This window comes from Protopterus annectens, chromosome 12.part0, assembly GCF_019279795.1.
Source record: "Protopterus annectens isolate FY-2018-M chromosome 12.part0, PAN1.0, whole genome shotgun sequence".
Lineage (NCBI taxonomy): Eukaryota > Metazoa > Chordata > Ceratodontiformes > Protopteridae > Protopterus > Protopterus annectens.
This window is the reverse complement of record NC_056746.1, coordinates 7,361,894-7,377,910: the sequence shown is the minus strand read 5'-3', so window position 1 is coordinate 7,377,910 and position 16,017 is coordinate 7,361,894.

Here is a 16,017-nt window from a genome sequence, read left to right as displayed (position 1 = left end):
GATCATACCTTGCAGTTGTCCAGATGTTTGTCTCATATGTTCGGTTTGCTTCTCATAAAATTATGTTTTTCTGGCAAAACACAGAGTACTGAAGTCAGAAAATAATGGCAGACATTTGAGATTTAGATTTCATATCCTTCAGAAAATCCATACTAATGCAAAACTTGTTGTCCGATCAACTTTCTAAGGTGGTAGGGGGATGTATGTGTGTGTCATACCCCTCACTGTACATATTTTCACAGAATGTACAGATTTTTGCTTTATATATTTGGACAGTTACTATATAATGATGTTTATTTGTGTTTCAGACTTCATATCCTTCAGAAAATGCATTCTAACACAAATCCTGTTATTTTAGCAACAGGCTTTGTCCAGATTTCTTGTGCTAAGAGATTGAGAGGTATAGTGTGTGTGTGTGTGTGTGTGTGTGTGTGTGTGTGTGTGTGTGTGTGTGTGTGTGTGTGTATGTGTATATGTGTGTATATGTGTAAGAGGGAAGTAGGGGTGTGTGTGTGCTTAAGAGGGAGGTAGGGTTGTGTGCGTGTAAGAGGGAGGTAGGTGTATGCGTGTGTGTGTGCGTGTGTGTGTGTGTGTGTGTGTCTGTGTGTGTCTGTGTGTGTGTGTGTAAGAGGGCAGTAGGAGTGTGTATAAGAGGGAGGTGGGGGCTCATACCTCGCAGTTGTCCAGATGTTTGCCTCATATTTTTGGTTTGTTTCTCATAAAATTGTGTTTTTCTGGTAAATCATTGCATACTGAAGTCAGAAAATAATGGCAGAGGAGGTAGGGGAATATATGTGGGCGTCATACCTCTCACTGTACAGATTTTCACAGAATGTCCAGATTTTTGCCTTATATAGTTGGTCTTTTCCTCAAAAAAATGTTTTTTTGATAAATCACTGGAATGAGCTAAGGATTAAAGTTAGTGAATAATGGCATGCATTTGAGTTTCAGACTTCATATCCTTCAGAAAAATGCATTCTAACACAGATCCTTTTATTCTAGCAACTTTTTAAATTTATAAGAGCAATATTTAAAATGTGCCCCAATTTTGGGCTTTTGCCCCCCCCCCCCCATTATAACAGGCTTTGTTCAGATTTCTTGTGCTAAGAGATTGAGAGGTATAGTGTGTGTGTGTGTGTGTGTGTGTGTGTGTGTGTGTGTGTGTGTGTGTGTGTGTGTGTGTGTGTGTGTGTCTATAAGAGGGAGGTAGCATACCATCAAAAGTTCAGGTTTTTGCAGAATGTACAGATTTTTGCCCCATATTTTTGTCTGTTCTTCCTAAAAAGTATTACATTTGCTAAATAATGACAGACATTTGAGTTTTGGACTTCATATATTTTAGAAAAATGCATAGTAACACAAATCCTGTTATTCTAGCAATTTGCTAAGTTCATGAGAGCAATATTTATCATCTGTCCCTGTTTATTTTAGGCTTTGTCCAGATTTCTTGCACCAAGAGGATGAGGTCTGTGTGAGAGAGAGTGAAATGCCCTAATTAGAGTTAACAGGTGGAATTTAATTTCAAGTGCATTTTCAAGGAATTGTGAGCTTCAAAGGAAGAGAAGTTTACTGCTGCTCATGCTATGTCTATTTAAAATGTGCAACTGTTTTGTTTAGCAAATGGTATCACTATTGTGGTAGAGAATTTTAAAGCAGTGTTAGTACCAGAACAGGTATTATGTCTTGATGCATAAGTTTGTAGGTTCTACTCCCACAGCATGTAGATTTGTATTTTAAAGGGTGGGGTCCTGCAGTCCTGAGTATGTCCTCCTTTGGATGAGATGCCTAGTCACTATGAACCTGTTTTTCAGCTTGCCACCTATTCCCTATTGCAATATACCAGCTTACCATTTTTAATGTAACATAGGTGATTTATTCTTTAAGGGCAACAGGCACTTTATTTGTAGATTAAACACTGAAATATAAAGTTGTTTGCTAGCAGCAACCTATTTGTTAGTTTCAGATCTCTTTAATGTGGAATTATTAAGATGACTTATTTCTGCAAAGATTGTGCATATTGACTGATATTGGTGGATTGTAATGAAAGAAGTCTGAGTGGCCTTTTATGGTTGAAATGTTCTGAATTGTGCAGTTTTGTCATTATTGATTCATATGTTTTGTTTCATTGCTTACTGGAAAAAAAGTCCAAAACTATAAATTTAAAACACGCTCTAACAAGTGGTGCTATATTATACAATGGATATAATTTAATTATTATATATTATAATTTAATACAATCAATGAATCAAAGAACTTTTGCATGGTCCTAAAAATGTGTGCAATGGGCCTATGATTTGAAAAGAGCCCAAAGGTAAACTTTATCCACAACTAGCCAGAAGCATTTTCTTTGAATGTGGATTTCAGTGCTGTTTCAGTGAATGTGAGTCTCAAAGGTAGAGAAGTGTTAATGCTAGGCCTGTTTTCATTGTAAAACTGTATTGCTTTGTTTAGCAAATGTCTATCAGTGTTTGTGCTATAAAATTTGAATTAAAAGTTGTAAATTAAATCCAAATATCTGTAATCATTATAGAAGTAAAGCATAAAGCAGTATTCACACTGAGAGTTTTAGACAGTGTTTATGGCATCTTGGGAGAAATAGCCAAGGAATGGAACACTGGAATGGCTGGGGGGGCTCTTGGTTTGCAACCCCTCTGCAAAAAATCCCTGCAGGCTCCCATGGTGACAGGGCTTTAAGTCAGTCAATGCATGACATGTTGTTTAAGCATTGTATCCTTTTAGTAAGGTATCTCTGTGGACATTCCAGTCGTTGCATGCTGCTGGACAGATACATGCCATTATGGTGCATTATATTCAATGACTGGTCTAATGAGACCAGAGTAAAGGGGGACAATGACATCCCTAGATCTAGACCCAATCCCTTTGTTTATAAGTCGTGCAATACAGAAGGACAAAATCATCTAATGCTATTCTTGTTCCATCACAATGGTGTGGCCTGACACAATCCTTATATTCAAGTAAGTAGAGTTGTTTAAGCAACCTGCAAAAAAGTACGGCTTGTAGAGATTTTTGTTACTGCCTAAATTAATGACTAAATACTTTAAAGGTCAGCACATAGATTGCTTATAAATAAACCTAATCATAGGGATAGTATTTGCAGAGGTATAAAAATTTTGGACACAAGGAGAGGACATTAATGTAAGGTTGGAAGTCCAAGCTGAAAACATCTAGTTAAACCATCTTTCATTCCATTGTCCCCTTAATTCTGCTTGCCTTAAACATTATTTAAACATATTTAAAATAGCTATGAGATTCCAAAGTAATAAAATGGGATAATTACCCGAGCTTCGCATCTTTCTGCTGTATATTTTTGTTTCCTCAAACAGAACCACAGGCTCTTTCGGGGGATGTCATTTGAACTTCAAGATTTTGAATGCATTATAATATTTAAAATGAGAACACAGAGGAATAAGTTAAACAAATAAAATCCTGATTTCTCTGGTAGCACTTGCTAGTCATCCAGCTTTCAAACATTAAGAGATTGTGTACAGTATTTAGAATTACCAGTAGGAAAACTTTTGTAAAACTGTAGTACCAGAAAGTCACCTTCCCCTTGCCTCTATCCCCCAGATTCAAATGAAAGTCATGTTTGACATTTGGAATCAAGAATTTCTATAGCAAGTTGGTAAGGGTAGGAAACGAGTTTCATACAGTACACTTTAATTAAAATGAGCCAGATTAAACAGTACAGTTTGTGTAATGGAAGCCAGTTCAGGCAGTGCAATTTAGAATTGGAACACAGCTAATGGATGGTCTACATTGGCATTTTGTTGCTAAGCAATTTCACAGCAGGTCCCTGGTACAAGCTGTAAATTTTCCTCAGTCCCTAATGAAGTCAAACTATGTAAGTGACAAACTCAGGTAGTAAGAACATTATAATCTGTAAGATTAGCTGCAGGATACAGAGTACAGTTAGTGCTATGTTTTAAGTGCTGTATGACTCAAAGCAGAATTCTTAATAAGTAAAAAAGACATTACATTTTGTGAAAAGGTGAGGCTTAAGCCATTAGCGCCACACTTGAGTAATGTTTAAGACAGATTGGTCTGATATTGTATCTAAATCTAACCATTCAAATTTACAACCCAGTGATTTAGAACAGCAGCACTAGTAACAACAAATGCAGCACCAAGGGTAAAGGGAATGCTGTGGATTGATATGTACAACAGTGGAAAGTGAAAAATGTTAGACTTTATAACAAAGAATGTCGTAATGAAAGTAAACATTTATGATTGCAACATTACAAATATACCCTCGGATTTACAAAGCCCTGTAGAGCGTGCAGGATTAGTCTAAGAGCTATTTTCGGCAATATGGCCCACATGAGATCCAGGAACGAGCTCCTGGGATGTGCACATGAGCTCCTAGACTAATCCTGCATGGACCGAGCTCTTGTATGCAAATTACCCTCATTTGCAGGTGAAAACCATGCAAATTAGGGTAATTTGTGATCCAGGAAGCTGACAGCTGTCAGTGCAGGAAGAGTGCAGTCTGCAGAAACGTACTCAGTTAGTAACTGAGTACATTTCTGCAAACTACAAAACGGAGCTATGACAGCTCCAAATAAAGGCTGCATATTATTGAGGAAGCATGCCAATGGCCAAGTTGAAGGCCACTGGCATTGCAAATTGTTTAAAAAATAAAAAAAAAACAACTTTTATTTGTTTTTCCCCAATCTCGGCTGTTTAAGCATAGGACAGCGGCGTGCAAACAGGATCGGGGGAAAATAATAAAATAAACCTAAAATAATCATTCTAACTAAAATCAGTATTCTGCCATGCAAGTCAATGGCAGGCATAAGACAACCTGGCCAGTGAGTAATGGTTGCTAAGGGGGTAGGCTCAGTGTGGGACATGTAACTATGCATTAGCAGGCAATCCTTTGCAAATGAGGGGAAGGATAGTGAATCCCAGATTTCCCCAGGGTATGAGGCAGGTCCCAAGAGTGTAAGAGTATAAATAGCTGTGTGCAAGAGTAGGATATAGGTGATATCATGGGGGGGTGTCAGGCATACTGTAAGTGGATTGGAGCCCTGTGGCTCGGGATTGCTCCTAGCTTAGTACAACTAAGCTAGGGGTGTGTCTAAACTTGCCTAGCACTCTTTACAAAGTGCAAGTGGGTGTGCGCGCCACGCACCAGGTTTTACAGGAAGAAAAAGGAAGTTAAACCAGGAAATAGCAGCTCTGTGCACATTTGAGCACTCCATTTGCACGGCACACACAGGCTTAAACAAGAAGACAATGGGAAGGGAAAACAGCAGTAGGAAGGTAACCAAGGAGAACTAGCATAGCTGTCAGGTGAAATGTATCAGAATCAGCCAATTATACAGGCAGCAGACCAGCCCAGCCAGGCACACCACTATAAACTATGCAAACACCTTTCCTTCTTCTTTTTCCCAAAAACTCTGCACCACAGGTGTATACAGATGGGGAAATTTTACAAAATGAAAGCAAAAGAAAACATTTTAGGGGCTGCAATAGCTATCATAAACCAGCATGTGCAAGAGGCTGAGGGTGGTGAGGATGTGAATGCTGCTGAGCAACCCACATTGGGGAGAGGGAGAAGAGTGTACAGACCCAGGGTAACCTACCAAGGGCTACATGAGCTGGAGAAAGTGGAGCGCTATAGGGTGGACAGGGACCTCCTACAGCAAATTGTTGAGCTCTGCCGGGCACACCTCACACACAGAACTAACAGAGGAGAACCCATCCTAGTGGATACCAAGGTATGTGTAAGCCTAAGAATACTAGCTACAGGTACCTTCCAAAGGCCAGCTGGGGATATGATGGGGATTTCACAGGCATCAGCATCCAGGGTACTCCACCAGTTCCTGGATGCCATGTCAGCACATGACATTGAGCATGTATATTTCCCCATCACCCGTGAGGCGTTGGCCAGCAATATGCATCTTTTCCAACAAATAGCAGAATACCCTGAGGTAGTGGGTACAATAGATGGCATGCACATATGCATCAAAGCACCACCTGCTGAGTGGGGAAGGGTCTACATCAACCACAAGGTCTTATCCTCCATCAACTTTCAGATCGTATGCGATGCCCAGAGCATAATAATGAATGTGTGTGCTGGCTGCCCTGGAAGTTACCATGATTCCTACATCTAGCATCTGAAGCAGCTGTACCAGACATTTGCTAGTGGGGACATCCCAAATGGTCACCTAGTGGAGGATGCTGGATATGCACTGGAGCCATGGCTGATGACACCCATCAGAAATGCAAATACACACAAACAAGAACTCCATAATGAGGCACACGCACAAACACGAATCATAATAGAGCATAACTTTGGGATGCTCAAGCATGGTTCCGGTGCCTGGACACATCTGGTGGAGCCTTGCAGTACTCACCAACTACATGTACCCAAATTGTCCTTGTATGTGCCATGCTACACAATATGATCCTGCAGAAACAGCTGCAGCAGGAACAGCATGGAGCAGGGCCACACAGCCCCCCACCATTGCCAAGGCCTGCACAAGCACAGAGTGACTCGGAGGAGGGACAACCTGAGCCTGCCCAAGTAGGCAGAAGGAGGCATGCCCAGTATGCCCTGGCCTTGGCAAAGAGGCAATGCATAGCAAATGCACTGACACAGTAGGGATCCAGAGAATGACACCTGTCTCTGACTCGCACGTACAGTAAAAGGGATGCCAAACATGACACTACCTGTGCTCAACCGTATATAGGGAGTGTACTATGTGCATCCGACATAGGCAGCCCTGCAGCACCACCCTCAATACTGGGACACCCACAAGGTAAGTGACCCACACATGCCAGTTGGGGGGGTCACATACCCAACAACAGTTACAGCCAGCAGGATAGGTGTAGACAAACACAAACAAATGCTGTACTATGGCCTCTGAATGAGCCCTATTGGTAATCCCACCCCCCAGGCCTACACAGATGGACTACAGCAGGCCAGGCAGTTGGATGTAAGTTGTGAAGGCTAGGAAGTCAGAAACTAATATGTAGGTAATTAAAGCTAAGATCTGTAGTACACTGGTATGCCTCTAGCCAGCACGATAGGTAAGACTACAGACTGAAATGGAGTACCCGACATACCAGTACAGTCCTAGCAAATGTGTACAAGTGTCAGGTCTGCCCCCCATCCTATGTACACTCATAGTAACAGTCAGGTGTGCCCTCCCACTCCTGTGTAGAAATCTAGAAACAGTCAAGTGCCCCCCCCACTATGCAGAAATGTAGTAACAGTCAATGCCAAATGACCGATGGAAAACCCTGCAGACACAGCATGCTATCTGTCGGTGTACAACACAAAGGTCAGCACCGCAGTACAGACTACCTGGACTTGATCCACACTTGCAATACAGATGGCCATACTGGGCATGCTCACACACTTAGAGGAATGAAGGCAATGTCAGTCAACAACATACTGAAAGGTCATACTGGGCATGCTCACACACGTAAACACATGAAGGCCATGTCTGCAAACACCAGTGGACCAGACATATTTGGCAGTTGCAGTTCTTAGTGCAGACACAAGTCAGTATGCACCACTCCTGCCTTGCACACACAGTGGATAGGAATACAGACATATATGTAAGGACAACACACTATAATAAACCAAAGGTAGACGGACATAGATGTGTGAAAGAGGGTGACTGTGACAAGGAGCCATCTGGGCCTGTCCCACCCAGCACAAAGCCAAAGGGCCCCAAACACATGAGGTGCAGATGTCACTCACTGCAGATACTAGCCACCAGTATCTGTCAGCATGACAGACTATGTGGTGCACGTGCCAGCTGTACAACATGACTGTACAAGGAAGTAGTCATCTAGTAGCTGTATACACGTACCTGTGACATATGACCCCATGTGTGCCCGCATGTGGCATGTCAACCCCTACATGAATGGGTTATGGCCCATGCACACACCGCCCTCCCCATAGCAGTATTATGACAAGCCTGCTGAGGTCATCTAATGTGAAATACACCTTTGGGAGAGATGTAGCTCAGTAAACCCCATGGTGCATCCCATAACTGCATACTGCTGTAGAGATAAACGAGTTAGGTAGTAGTTCTAACCCCAGACTTGGCAACTGTGTGTGTGTGTGTGTGTGTGTGTGTGTGTGTGTGTGTGTGTGTGTGTGTGTGTGTGTGTGTGTGTGTGTGTGTGTGTATGTTTGACTGAATAGAGAGCAATGCTTTTTAGGCTACTCACACTCCGTACAAATCATATACTCAACGTTGGCAAGGCTGCTGATGTCACCCACCTAGAAATACACCTCTGGGAAGGCTGTAGCTCAGTCTTCTCTGTAGTGCATCCTGTAACTGTGTTCTGCTGTAGTGTGATTTAGAACTGTGGTAGGGTTCCATCTCCACCCATGGCAGTTCTGGATGTTTTGTGTGTGTTTCAATGTCTGAGTGTGGAGCAATGCACTTTAGGCTAGTCACTTACAGTACAGTTGAAATGCCCTTCTTTGGCAATCCTGCTGATGTCATTCAGTGTGAAATACACCTTTGGGTAGATTCCTTTAGAAATCCCTGTGGTGTGTCCTGTAACAGCTCCAAGCTGTAGTGTGATATAGACCTTGGTCAGGGATTTTATATCCACACATGGCAATTGTGGATGTTTTGTGTGTGTCTCACTGTCTGTGTACGGAGCCATGCATTTTAGGCTAGTCACTTGCAGTACAGTTGAAATGCCCTTCTTTAATAATCCTGTTGATTTCATTCATTGTGAAATACACCTTTGGGGAACAATCCCTCTTGTAATCCAAGTCCTATAACAGCTCTATGCTGTAGTGTGATATAGACCTCAGTCAGGGGTTCTATACCCACACATGGCAGTTGTGGATGTTTTGTGTGTGTGTCTCACTGTCTGTGTAGGAAGCAATGCATTTTAGGCTAGTCACTTGCAGTACAGTTGAAATGCCCATCTTTGGTAATCCTGCTGGTGTCATTCATTGTGAAATACACCTTTGGGGAACAATCCTTCTTGTAATCCCTGTGGTAAGTTCTATAACAGCTCTATGCTGTAGTGTGATATAGACCTCAGTCAGGGGTTCTATACCCACACATGGCAGTTGTGGATGTTTTGTGTCTGTCTCACTGTCTGTGCAGAGAACAATGCATTTTAGACTAGTCACTTGCAGTGCACTTGAAATGCCCTTCTTTGGCAATCCTGCTGATGTCATTCATTGTGAAATACACCTTTGGGGAGTGCTTCCTCTAGTAATCCTTGTAGTGCATTCTATAACATCTCCATGCTCTAGTGTAATATAGACCTCAGTCAGGGATTCTATACCCACACATGTCAGTTATGGATGTTTTGTGTAGGGAACAATGCATTTTAGGCTAGTCACTTGCAGTACAGTTAAAATGCCCTTCTTTGGTAATCCTGCTGATGTCATTAATTGTGAAATACACCTTTGGGGAAAAAAGTACTCCAGTAATGTCTGTGGTCTGTATGATGACTGCATAATGCTGTAGTGAAATAAGCTATTTAGGTAGGGGTTCTATTCCCAGATATGCTGTGTGTGTGTGTTTGTAACTCGTATCCTGTGTAGTGGCAATGTAGAGGAGATTTTGCTTATGTCTATTATGGTGGCCCTACTATATATCACAATGTCAACCATACAGGGATAACAGATGCAAATTAGCTGAGAGGCTGGGGTGCAAAGCCATATCCATACATGTGACATCAAGGCCAGCCAATCACAGTTAACAATCCCACTATTACCCAGAGCACACACTCAACCCATGTGTCATAAGCACACACATGCCTAGGCAACAGCTAATATGTGGGTAGTACACTGTATATTGGCCACTGATAGTAACTATGCAGTGATAGCAGTGGGCTACAGAGGGCATGTCACCATGCCCATCTGTCCAATATGCATGTACATGCAGACAGTGCACCTCCATGTTCCCCAATGGACACCTGCACCACCTGTGGTGCCTTCACATGTGACTCAAAATGGACATACCATGCCTGACAACATGCTCTGTATGGACAGATGACACTGGCATCAGGGAATGCTGTTAGCATGCTATCAATGTAGGTACAGGGTAAACCTTCTGCCCATTACCAGTTCCTGCCACAGGTGGCCCAGACTGGCACATCTGATGATAATCTGTGTTTACAACATGGGCCAGACACCCCAGGTACAGTTCCACATGTCACTGTACATGCATGTGGGAGGTGTGCACATCCCTGACACCATCCATGTCATGGACTAAGGAACACATACATGGCAAGTGATGCACAGCATAGGCCACACACAATAGTCACCCAGGTGACTGGATGGGGGATGCAATACCCACCTGTGTGGGCAAATGCAAACACTACAGTCCTGAGCCTCAATGCAGACCATTGTTATGTGGCCTGATGCCAAGGTATACCCATCGCCTACCCCTGTACAGCCTGCTGGCACAGATGACCACCACACACCCATGCAGACATGCACCCATGCATGTCAGAACTGGCACCCTGTGTGTTCATGTGTGTGTTGTATGGTGCATATGTCCACATCCACACTCATTACAACCCCCCAGGGCATACTGAAGCATGCTGTCTGATGTCTGACACTTCCACATACTCTGTGCCCATACGACCTCCATATGACACATGCGGTGCATGTGATACCTGCACATTGATGTGTTGTGGCAATCCCACTAGTGATGGGTTGCACTCCTGGCCCTGTCAAGTGTGTCAATGTGTGTGCGTCCCTGTGTGAGTGTGCCTGTGTTGACGCTGGCACCTGTTCATGCAGACAGGCACATGTACATCACCTACCATATATCTACCGTATCCCTGTTGCAGATGTCACTCACCATCACATATATGTTCGGAGTGCTCCACAGCAGGTAACCCATGTGGCACATGCAATAACTGCATCGAACTGTGATAGCATGACATAGTCATTGGGGGTTTGATTCTCTGTGCTGGTAGGTATGTGACACAAACATGCTTCAGTTTTACTCTCCCACCCCTCCCTGACATGTATTTGCCACTGTCTGCCTCACCCACTCCCTCTCAGGCAGATGTGGAGACCCACACCTGCTTTGCTTAGGCAGCAACATGTGTATTGTAAGTGATGGTCATGATCAGCTGATGGCCTCTGCACGAATTGCAGCCCTCTCCTAGCTGATTGCATGTGGAACAGCTGTGGTAACATTCCCATAACCAATTGCATGGAAACACACCCAAATACCTAGGAACATCATGGTGGTGTTGGCCCTTTCCAGTCACTGTGAGCAGGAACTAGATCTGTTGTTTGGCAAACAGCATCTCAGATGGATTGGGGGTTTACCTCTAACAACATAAACTGTGGAAACAGGCCAACAAACAGGAGGGGGATGTGCCTGACGTGACTACAGACTGTAAGTGCCGCTATACTTCATTTGGAGTAATGTTGGTTTAACAGTGTTTGTCTGGATATGCCTGTCTATAGCTATGTCAAAAATCTCAATGGCAACACCCAGATATGCTCTGAGTTACAGCACAAAGGCAAGAAAATTACAGAACCAACTGATATTGCCAACATCTTGGCAGATAGGTTCAGTGCTAACTTTACCCCCTCTCATCCCCTAAAGGGCCCATATCTATACAGGAAGAATGCAGAGTCCCTGTAATCACAACTACGTAGGTAAAAGCTGCACTCTCTAAAGCCAAAAACACAGCATCCATGGGACTGTACAACATCCCAGGCTGTGTTTTACACAAACTTCAGAATGAACTGGCTCCCCACTTAAGCACCATGTTCAATAATAGCCTCACATCAGGCTTTGTGCCCACTGAATGGCGCACAGCAACAGTTATCCCACTCCACAAAGGGGGATCCACCACTGATCCCGGGAACTATCGACCTATTAGCCTGACGAGCCTGGTCTGAAAGGCCATGGAATGTATCATCATAGAACTCATTAACAAAGACATTGGTAACCTCCAAACTCTGGATCCCACCCAGTTCGGGTTAGTGAAAGGCAGATCATGCCTCCTGAACCTGATCGACTTCTTTGAGGCAGTCACCAAAGCCATAGATGAGGGTAAGGTGGTTCACACAGCCTATCTTGACCTCGCCAAGGCTTTCGACACCATTCCCCATTCTGGAATTATAGCTAAAGTCACTAAACTAGGTATAAATCCCTACATCACAAGATGGGTTGCCAACTGGCTCACTGACAGAACCCGCACTGTAAAAGTTGCAGACTCCAAATCTGACCTCAAAGCAGTGACAAGTGGAGTACCACAGGGTTCCATCCTGGGACCTCTCCTGTTTAGTATATACTTCTCTGAAGTACAGGCTAACACAGAAGGCATCTGGCTAACCAAGTTCGCAGATGACTGCAAACTCGGAGCCATAGTCAAGTCCCCAAATGATGTGGACATCCTAGAGAAGGGCCTTGCTGAGACAGATGCCTGGTGTTAGAGCTATGGCCTCAAAATCAATGCCAAAAAGTGCAGTGTCATCCCCTTTGGTAAAAACTCTGTACCCATGAACTACCACATAGGCAGCAATCTACTTAACACCGAATGTGTGATAAGAGACCTTGGGACCCAGGTGGACAGTAGTCTCTCCTTTGATAGTCACATCACCACAGTAGTCAGGAAATCCTTCTACGTGGCACACATCATTATAAAAGGGTTCTCATCCAGGAAAATAGAAGTCATTGTTCCTCTCTACTTGACACTCATTAGACCCATTATAGAGTACAACACCCCTTTTGGAATGTACCTCACAAGACATCTGCAGCAGCTGGAAAGGCCACAGAAGTACCTCACAAAAAGGATTACTGGCTTCAAACAAATGCCCTACACTGACTGTCTCAAAAAACTCCAGCTTTACTCTGTAGCATATTGCCTACTCCGAGGTGATCTCTGCCTAACATATAAAGCTATGTCCAACCCAGAGCTGTTGAACATGCTACACCCAAAGAAATCCCAATCCCTCCAAGCTACACGCTCTAGGGACCTAAACCTTGTCATCACAATAAACAGGACATGCTGAAGGGATAGATTCCTGTCCCAGAGACTTCCCATACTCTGGAACAGGCTATCCATCTATGTCAAGCAAAGTTCTTCATTAGCACTCTTCAAGAAAAATCTTGATGAGTGGACGGGAAATAAGAAATACACCCCAGGGATCACTTCTGTGTCTCTGCTTGACAGTGGCACAGGAAAATAACTTTCTTGGGTGGTGTAAGCCAGGGAACCTTGTTGGCTAGGCTTACGTAGGCCCTTGGGCCAAAAGCCTAGTACCTACCTATGAACCTATGAACCAGCACCTTGCTTAGTGTATGGCAATAGTGTTCCACATATGTGCCTGTGTTCCAGCCTCTGTCCTCCATCTACATACCACGATTTACACATATGTCATGCTGTTGGGGGTTGTTCTGTAGTGGGCTGTGAGTATATCACAGTGCCATTGCTGCCATTAGTCCACTGCTGTTGTATCCCCCACACATACAGTGGGGCTGGGGCCATATATGTGTAGATGTCACCTACACAATACATGTGTGCCCTTATGCACGCCAAAGGCTAGTGTATGTAACAGTGGTATATGGGCCTGCATTATTGAGTGTAGGTGGGAGCACCATAAATGACCTAGGCTGTTACAAAATGTGGGGGTATCAGCGGTGAGCTGCTGCAAGGTATCTGGATGTACAGTACCGTATACTTCACCTATATTGACATTACTTACATGAATTGGGGTACTGCAAGCCTACTCCCTCCTGCCATACAGACTGTTCTGTTTGTCGGTGTGCTCGTGATGGTGTCAGTTATGCCTTGTTATGTACCAGTTACAACCCATTTGATCACAAAACATCTTTACCTCCTACTGAGTTTGTACAGAGTGTAGACAGAGGCTGCTGAACTACACACCTGCAGTACATACTGCTGATTGTTTGGTATCCTGTGGCCCAGTCTGTCTTCACTATTGTACAGTTTGAAGGGCTTGGCCTGGACAGCAACAGTTGTGAACCTTTCCAGACTACTGTATTAGTGTAACTGTTTCACAGTTGCAGTACTCTGTTTATATGGTTGTCAATATCTGAACAGCTATATGACATGGCATATAGAACTGGTATAGTACACAGTGAAAGGATTCCCATTTCTGCAAACCCGTGTGTGGTGTCTTTCCTATGACCTTTCTATGGGTATATGTTGCAGGCAACGATTGACATTTGTATGGGTGGCCCATACAGTGTCCAGTTGTTCAAGTGTTAACTGTAGGCATAGTGGCTGTTCCATATTGTGTGCACCTTCTATATATATATCTTGCTGTACATATATCTGCATGTGTATGTGTAGTCACATGTATGTATATATATATGTGTATATATATATATATATATATATATATATATATATATATATATATATATATATATATATATATATATATATATATATATATATATATATATATCTGTATCTGCATATCTGTGTCTGTGTATCTGTATCCTGGGGATGTTGATGGCTTCCACATATTACATGTCCTATGGGAGGCAGACTGTACTTGGTAGTGTATTGTAGGGCGCACATATTTGGCTGTGGGGGGGATGGCTATTCGTACAAGACGTATAGTGTGTGGGGCCTCTCAACCCCATTAATGGTGCATGTGGACATATGTGTATTTGTTAATCTGCCATTGCTATCTACAGATGTATGGCCATATATACCTATATATATATATATATATATATATATATATATATATATATATCTGCTAACATATATATAACTATGTCCGTATATACCTACATAGATATATATCTGTGTACACATATGTAACGTGTTTTGTATATGTAGACATATAGGTGTAGACACATATATGTGTCGATTTAAGCAAATGTATGTATATATGTGCATATATACTGATATATATATGTATATAGTTTTAGAAAGTAATATATATATATATATATATATATATATATATATATATATATATCTACATATCTAGATATGTTGTATCTGTTTAGATATTAATATATTTACACACACATACATCTAGATGTTGGTATACATTCTCTGTACTGTTGCATGACTGGACTGGATGATCTGTTTCTGAAAACATCAAATTTCTTAATACCTGCCAGGGCTTAGTGGTACATCTCTTTGTGTATTGTGTGCAGGGTCCTTGGTCTTGAGCCTTGCAAGAGCTGTTTATTTTGTTGCTGGGCAGAACATGGCCCATTGGATACACGGTGATTAAGGCACTTTAAAGCAGTTGGAAGCAGGTTTGTGCGGGTTTGTGCAGAGCTAAGCAATGCCTACACAGGTTAAGCAATTCAGAAGCTAACTGAGTCTAAGAAACTGTAACCAGACTTTAGCAGTGCTTACCTCTGCGCAAACCCTCTTACAACTGCTTTAAAGTGCCTTAATCACCCTTGTTCTGCCTAGCAACAAAATATACAACCTCTATTAGGCTCAAACCCAGGACCATGCACACCATAGCCAAAGTGATTTACCTCTAAGCCATCTCAGATATGCATAGCCCTGTTGTATTCACAAACATATCATCCAGCCCAGTCATTCAACAACAGTACAGAGAATGTATTCCAACATGTAGATGTATGTGTGTGTGAAAATATATTAATGTCTAAACAGATACAACATATTGATATATGTAGATATATATATATATATATATATATATATATATATATATATATATATATATATATATATATATATATATATATATATATATATATATATATATATATATATATATATATATATATACACACACACACACAAATATGTAAGCAGATATTTACATCTATATAGGTATATACAGACATACATCTGTAAATAAAGTGGGAACATAGCAGAAACATATATGTCCACATGCACCATTAATGGGGTTGACAGGCACAAACAACATACGTCATGCATGAATAGGTATCCCCCCACAGCCAAACACATCTGCCCTGCAATACACTACCAACTGTTGCAGATCCCATAACCAGGACCTTACACAACAAGGGCACAATATGTTAACAGTACTCCTTC